This window comes from Ananas comosus, linkage group 12 (genome assembly GCF_001540865.1).
Source record: "Ananas comosus cultivar F153 linkage group 12, ASM154086v1, whole genome shotgun sequence".
NCBI lineage: Eukaryota > Viridiplantae > Streptophyta > Magnoliopsida > Poales > Bromeliaceae > Ananas > Ananas comosus.
In genome coordinates this window covers 11,013,647-11,022,355 of record NC_033632.1, presented here as the reverse complement: position 1 = coordinate 11,022,355, position 8,709 = coordinate 11,013,647, and positions in this window count along the sequence as shown.

Sequence of the window (8,709 nt, the reverse complement as noted above, 5' to 3'; positions counted from 1 at the left end):
CTTTTCAATTAACAGTTGGAACTTTTAGAGAGATATATTTGTAATGGCAAAGCAAAAAGGTCATTTCACTTATAAAATAGATAGTACTTTAACAGTAACGAACCAGAGAGATATATTTAAAAATATTAAGACTTTTGTAGGAACAACATATGAAAGTTAAATTTTATAAAGATATATTTATAATTTACTATATTTGTAGGGATCTGTATGAAATTAACCGCTGTACAGTGGACTTCCTCATACTTTGATATCGACAGGTTAGAGAAAGATAGAGTTTTGGTGTAATAGATGTGTATTATTCTAATAACTTCTCCTGTCGGCAGCTACTACTATTTTTACCGATAATTTAAAATTAGGTTGAACTGATTGGTTCGAACGGTTTGATTATGATCCAATCTATAAGCCAAAAAAATTGCTTTGAACTGTTCGAACAGACGATACATGTGAATGGATTTGGTTTTAATTAAACCGGCCAGAATTTTTTAATTAAGTCATATTAAAATCCAACCGCTTAAATTCAACTTAACTAATTTCATTTTCTTTTAGCATATATAGGTTTTATAAAAATTGAAATTAAAAAACTTATACCCATTTAATTTGGTCTAGAAATCAATATTTTATGAAGCTAAAATAATAATATATGTATTATCTTATATATAACAAAATTAAAAATAATTATTAAAATATTTATAACATCATGATGATGTCATTGGTTTAACAAGTGGTTGACTCATTGGTAGAGCTAGCGAGCCTTGACTCAATAACATTTTCGGGTCATTGTTCCATATGATTTTTTATATATATATAGAATTAGGTTACTATACTATTAATAACACCAAACTCTTTGTACCATTACATCTTCTGCCCTTGGATGAAGGGAAGTGCGGTTAGGATAATAGTGGTCCTTTAGGGATGAGTGGGTGGTTGGTTGAATAGTATGATCTAACAGGTGAAAATGGTAAAAGAATAGATTTAATGGTAGAAAATTTACAAGTACTAAGTACTTGCTGCTTTTAAAAGCATTATAATCGAACTCTCTTTCTCTCTCTCTATATATATTTATATATAGAATTATACTACTATAATATCGATAGTGGTCCCCTAGGTTGAGTGATTGGTTGGTTGAATAGTATAATTTACCGGATGGAAATAATCAAAAGGTAGATGTAACAGCAGAAAACTCAATAGTACTAAGAATTTGGTACTATCGATAGTATATCGATAGTAGCCGGACTCTCTCTCTCTCTCTCTCTCTCTCTCTCTCTATATATATATATATATATATATATAGAATTAGGCTATTATACTATCTATAGTACCGGAGCTCCGGTACTATAGTCTTGTTTTCGATCTTTGGGTGTTCAAATTAATGATCCACACTGTTAAATATGATCTAGAGTATATGAAGTTCTTAGAAATAAAATTTTAGTTTTTTTCGACATCGTTTACTTAGTAAATAAATTATGTCAAAATGGATAGCGAAAATTGAATAATCTTTAAAATTTGAGTATAGGATTTTTAAATTCAAGATCAAGAATGTTAACCTTAATCTAGATAGTTTAAAGTATTTTTATCAAAATTTGAAGAAATTTAGATTCTTCTATGCCGTTAAACTCCAAACTCGCCATAATAGCCATTGAAAATTGACAATTTTGAAATGGTTTGATCATAAAGTAAACTATGTCGAAAAAATATAAAATTTTATTTCTAAAGACTTTAAATACACTAGATCAGTTTTAACGATGTGGATCGTTGATTTGAACACCCTAAGATCGAAAACGAGACTATAGTACTGAAGCTCCGCTACTTTAGATAGTATAGGAGACTAGCTCTATATAGATATGTATATAATTGGACTGGAATACTATTAATGTATTTGAGCTCTTTTACTATATAGTTTTTAACCTTGGATCAATAATTATAGGCTTAGGATGATAGTGATGTTCTAGGGTTGATTGGGTGGTTGGTTGAATAGTATGATCTAACGGGTGGAATTTATTAAAGTGTAGATCTAACGGCTAGAAAATTGATAGCAAAAGAGCTAAAATACTATTAATAGTATTCCAACTCAACTTTCTCTCTCTCTTTCTCTCTATATATAGAGAGAGAGAGAGAGTCCGGCTATTATACTATCGATAGTACAAAGTTTTTGGTACTATCGAGTTTTCTGGCGCTATATCTACTCTTTGGTCATTTTTATCCGTTAAATTATACTATTCAACCAACCACCCAATCAACTCTAAGAGACCACTATCATCCTAATCAGAACATTCTTTTATTCAACGGTTGAAAAATTGATAACATCAAGCGATTGATACTATCGATAATATATGAGCATAATTCTATATATAAGCTATAATAATTATAATCCACTAGTATTTGACCCGTGCGATGCACGACTAACATAATAATATAAAGGGTTATTTGCATACATGTCCCTGCAAATATAGTGAATTACAGAAATATCTCTACAAAACAGAAATTCCATAAGTTGTCCCTGCAAAAGTCCTAAGTTATGCAGATATGTCCCTTTCGTTAAATTCCGTTAGTGAACTGTTTATTTTTTAATAGTTTTCTTGTGAAAGACTGTTTTGCCCTCACAAATATATCCCTCCAAAAGTATCCTCTTCCCCTTCTCTTTCTCTTCCTCTTCGGGCCGTCAGAGCGGACAACGGCGGCGACGCGGGGTCGGGTTCGCCAGCGACAAAGAGGAAGGAAGAGAAAGAGGGAGAGGAAGAAGAAGTGGGAAGAGGAAGAAGGAAAGGAAGAGGGAAGAGGAAGAGGAAGAGGAAGAGGGAGAGGGTTTGCCCCCGCCACAGCCTTCGCCGAATCACCTCCTCCCTCGCCGGCGATGAGGAAGAGGGAAGAGAAAAAAGGAGAGGAAGAAGAAGGGCGAAGAGAAAGAGGGAGAGGAAGAGGAAGAGGAAGAGGGAGAGGGTTCGCCGCCGCCGCCGCCGCCGCATCTTCTCCCTCGCCGGCGACGAAGAAGAGGGAAGAGGAAGAGGGAGAGGAAGAAGGAAGGGGAAAAGGAAGAGGAAAGAGGAAGAGGGAGAGGAAGAAGAAGAGGGAAGAGGAAGAGGGAGAGGGTTCGCCGACGTCGCCGCCGTCGCCGCATCTCGTCGCCGGCGATGAAGAAGAGGGAAAAGGAAGAGAACGATGAGGAAGAAGGGTAGAACCGTAAATTCACACTATTAACTAGTCGTGGTTAAGTAGTTTAACTGTGGTTAACTAAATTTCTCTAACAGACTCTAACAGCAGAGACAAATCTGCATAACTTATGATTTTTGTAGGGACAACTTATGAAATTTTCGTTTTGCAGGAATATTTCTACAATTTACTATGTTTGCAGCGACGTGTATGCAAATAACCCTAATATAAAATAACAAAAGTTATTATGTGATGATAAAAGAAAAACATTATAATTAATATTATATTTTTTTAACAAATAAAGAAATATACTATCAATCTTAATTATAGTACATATTAAAGTATAAAAGCTAGAAAAACAAAATTATGGATCAAAATAAATACTCAGGTAAAGATAAAAAATTCAACCCTGTTCTATTATCTATGAATTGGTGTACAAAATAATTTACATTTTCATATTGATGTACAAAACAAAATGAGAACTCAAATTGATGTGAAAAATTACAAATGACATTAATATTTAATCATATAATCAGATCAACTAAACTTTCATGTTTGACACAAATTAGAGTAAGCATACGTATATGAGAGACATACCAACTTCCAAGATTCAAATATATATAGATGTTGGTCTTCAAGAAAATATGAAGGAAAAAAAAACTTTGTTGCATGAAGATGAAAGTACCTGCTTCAATAACAGTCGTATCTTACATTTTGATCAGAAAGAACTAAGTCTAGACTATTCACCATCACTGGACGATGAAATTCAGGCATAGTATACAGACAAATCACTCTAACTTTGATCTTCCATTTGTCTCCAAGAGGAGTGATGTCACTTATAAAATCAAACTCAAGTGACATATCCTGAGAACAATAAGACATCCAGAAAAAAAAAAAATTAATACTTGTTTCGTATTTAAATAATAAAATGAAAACAATATGTTCTATTTTCAAGCATCAACATCTAAGAATTAAGAAAAACTGCTCAATAGCCACTTAACTGAAATGTACCGAATATTATTAAAACGAAGTGAAAATTACAGAAAAAGTGATAGTAGAGAAGTGATATGCAATATTTATAATTAGGTGCATGGCACATAGAGAATATTAAGAAACAATGAAAAAAAACTCGAAAAGAAATTTCATGCAGTACTTCTTGTTGAAGATAGCAAAAACTTGACTTATGGCACAACAATGGGTTCCCAAAAACAGTGCATCCTCTAAAAAGAGATGAGAATCGTAATTCTTTTAATAGACACTTAATTTAATTGGTATAATTTGATTTAATTTGATTTAATAGTATTTTCTAATTATATATATAATTATATTTAATTGATATAATTTGATTTAATTTGATTTAATAGTGTTTTCTAATTGTATATATAATTAGAGCAGGGCTGCTGTGCTCTAAGAAGCACGGAGGCCTCCATGCTCCTGAGCCGTTTTCGATGATGGAGTTTCCGAATCGACGACCGGCTCCGTTAAACTTGATCTAGTGTATTTGAAGTTTCTAGAAAATAATTTTTGCGATTTTTCGATATTATTTACCTTGCAATCGAAAGGATTCAAAATCAATAATTTTTAACGGCTGAAAATAAAAATCCTATAAAAAGTGGTGATATAGCACTACAATTTTCGATCAGAAATATTGATCTTGTTGTAGATAGTATAAAGAATTTTGTATCAAAATTTCATCTAATTTGAATACTTCTACACCGTTAAACTTGAAAACGGCAGATATCAATCATTAAAAACTATGGATTTTGAATCCTTTCGATCACTAGGTAAATGATATCAAAAAATCGCAAAAATTATTTTCTAGAAACTTCAAATGTGCTAGATCAAGTCTAACGGAGCCGATCGTCGATTCGAAAATTTCATCATCGAAAATAGCTCAGGAGCACGGAGGCCTATGTGCTCCTAAGAGCACAGCAGCCCTGCTCTATATAATTATATTTAATTGGTATAATTTGATTTAATTTGATTTAATAGTGTTTCCTAATTGTATATATGATTATATTTAATTGGTATAATTTGTTAATTACTATAATTTGATTTAATTTGATTTAATAGTATTTTCTAATAAAATTGCTATTTTATATTTGAGTTTGATATATGATAAATATATAAAAAGTCACGTGATAGTATTATTTAAAAAATTTTACTTTAGTATATAGTAAATAGATACGTGCTAATTGAGAGTCCAAAATGGAAAAATGTTATTCAGAGTAGACAAACAGTATATTCCTGTGAGTGCTTTTCCCCGCCCCACGTTTTTCGCTTCTCGAAACCACAGACCCATTTGTGCACGGATCAGCTGTGTCCGGACGTTTGCAGATTGTACATTTTTTCCAATAAAATATTCTTGCCCTCCATGACACGGCTCTGTTCAGTTTCGGTAAACCTGGAAGGAGGAATTCTACACTATCACACTTGCACAACGTCATTAATAATAAGTCAACCATATTCTTTTTTTCCAAACAAAAGTATAATAAAAATATTTTTTTACAATCATGATGGGACATATATTCTTAAAAGAATTAATTTGATTGATTTGTTACGCCACGTCACTAATATACCCGTTGCATTCTAGAATTTTTCGCTAGGAAGGTAGCTAGCATTAGATCAGTAATAAACTCATATTTAAAATCAAATAATAATATATCCATCCACTTTTTTCAATGCCCTTTTTCTAATTAATAATCAGGACAGTTTTTGATATTATTTTTATAAAAATTCAAATAAAATTTGTAGATTCCAAGGTGTTTTTTTCTTTTTTAAATTGCTTTATCGCTTTACTTAGACAACAACAACTAACTATTATATACAGTATTTAATATACAGTATTTAATATCAGTTAGTATATACAAACGTAACTCATACAAAATTTATAGAGTGCGTTTGGTTCGCGCTATCTTTTAAAGATTTTTAATAATCCAATAGAAATAAAAAAATATGACGGTGTTTGACTAAAGGTACTAAGTAATCTAATTGGTAATATTAGATTTATTTGGGAATAAAATTCATCCTAAAGTACTAATCTCATTCCTTTGAGAGAGGATGGGTATCCTCATATTAATGGATTGAAATAATCATAATATGTCTAATCTCTTTCTTTCTCCCTATCCGCCGGCTAATTGGTATTATTTTTCTTTACACTCTAATCTCATATCTCTCTCTAAACTTATCTTTCTCTCTAAAATTCAACTATTTTTCTCTCTCTAAACTAAGCTTTCTCTCTTCCTCTTTTTCTAAAATCTCAACTCTCTCACTCCCTCTAATTTCGACTCTATTTCTCTTTGTATTTTTTTAATTATGCTCTCTCTAACCTATACTCTCTCTCATTTTTTTAAAAAAAGATGCTGAAATTTTTGATAGCATTATCTAAAATTAATTAATTAAATAAATAAATAAATAGTATATTTTTTGTAACCATAAATAATATGGCTAAATAATATGACCGTGCGAACCAAATACAGGAATTTCACATTCTTAGTAATAGAATGAATAGGAATAAAATTCTCGGACATCTTTTCATTCCTAGTAATCTTTTATAATGCGAACCAAACGCATCCATAGGGTAAACATCAAATTCCACTCTTTTGGTTTCGCAGTTTCTTATTTTAGTATCCTTTAGTTTAAAATGTATCAAGTTAGTGTCCCGTGGTTTCATTTTTTTTTTTTTCGTCAGCTCATTTGTTAATATTTTATCAAATTATATATAAAAAACTTCAGATATTCCACTTAAATTTATCGAATATTCACTTTAGTACCTTTTAGTTTTAACTTTGTCACTCATTTAACAAAAAAAATAGTGAAATTGATAATAAAAAGAGAAAAATAAAACCACAGAATATTAAATTGATATACTGTAAATTATAAGATACTAAAGTGAGTAAATGTAAAATTACGGATGGTATTTGAAATTTCCCAAATTTTTTAAAAAGAAAACTATATTAGTTCTTTAATGTGGTGTTTTTGATTATTGTATATAGTTCTTTAATGTGGTGTTTTTGATTTTATATATATATATATACTAACCCCCCCACAATATCACCTAACACCCACCACCCCCTCACACCACCCCGTCCTCAAGACCACCATCACCTAAAAAAACTACCTCTACCCGCCCCCGCGAGGGCCTCACAACATAACATGAACTCGACGAGATCACTCGCGGACCTCGAGATGTACTCCCACACCCTGGCTGAAGCATGGCGGTACCCGTTAGTCACAGTCCACACGTTCAACACACTAGACAACACACACACACAACAAGCATACTCTAAGATAACCACAAAAGAATCAACACTTAAACGCACCTCCTCAGCAAACCTACTCAGACAGAACAAGACAGCATGACCCACCTTACAACAAAACACACACAATAATAAAATTCCATATAACACAACCCTAACCCTACTCACACAACATACTCACAACACACACCACACTACATATATATATAATAATAATATATTATATAAATACTATTAACATATATTATATATATGTATATAATATATTAGGATGGGGATAATATAATATATGAGTATTAGAGATAATATTGTAATAATATAATTTAGGAAGTTAGGATGAAAAAATGTGCAGATTAGAATGAGAGTGATTCGGTTAAGTATATAGTGAGACCTAAGGGTTGAGTTGGTGAGTTTGGTTGATAGTATAATATAAAACGTAAAAAATTGGGAAAAAATTAAAAAAAAAGGGAGTAAAGAAAAATAAAAGGTAAAAAAACTATAGTACAAGAGGCTCTATACTCATTCAAGAGTATAGAGCCGCACCTATATATGTATACTAAATGCAGCTCCATACTTTAAAGTACCAAGTTATTGGTCGTTGTAGATTTTTATCCAATTGGATTTAAGAGCATATGCGGTGAGGAGATGTGGGCCCCCCGTCCAGGGTTGAGTAGAGTGGGTGTGCTGAATAGTATCAATCTTAATTTAATGGTTGAAAATGATTCCGAGAAGTAGATCTTAACGGTAAAGAAACTTACAAGCACAAGTGCTGGGGCTTTTACAACGCACCATAGCGGACTATATTGATATAATATATACCTATTATATATATATATTATATACTATATATAATACTATATAAATCATATACTATGATATATATATATATACTATAATATAATTCGGTTACCTATACTATCTATAGTACCGAGCTCCGGTACTCAATAGTCGTTTCGTTTTCCGATCTTACGCGTCAACATCAACGATCCCACACCGTTAAATATGATCTAGGGTATATGAATTTCTAGGAATAAAAATTTTTAGTTTTTTTCGATACTCGTTTATGTAGTAAATCAACTTATATCAAATGGCCGGTGAAATTAAAGTAATCTTCCCTACACTCTCTGCACTACCTCACCGCACTTTAAATCTCCAACGTCCACGAATGTCACACCTTGACATCCTCACTCACCAACCGTTTAAAATACATCTTTCTATCCCAAAGTTCGAAGAAATTAGATATCTTCTACCCCGTAAACCCTCCAAACTCATCACCCTACCACCACCCATTCACTCGCATAAT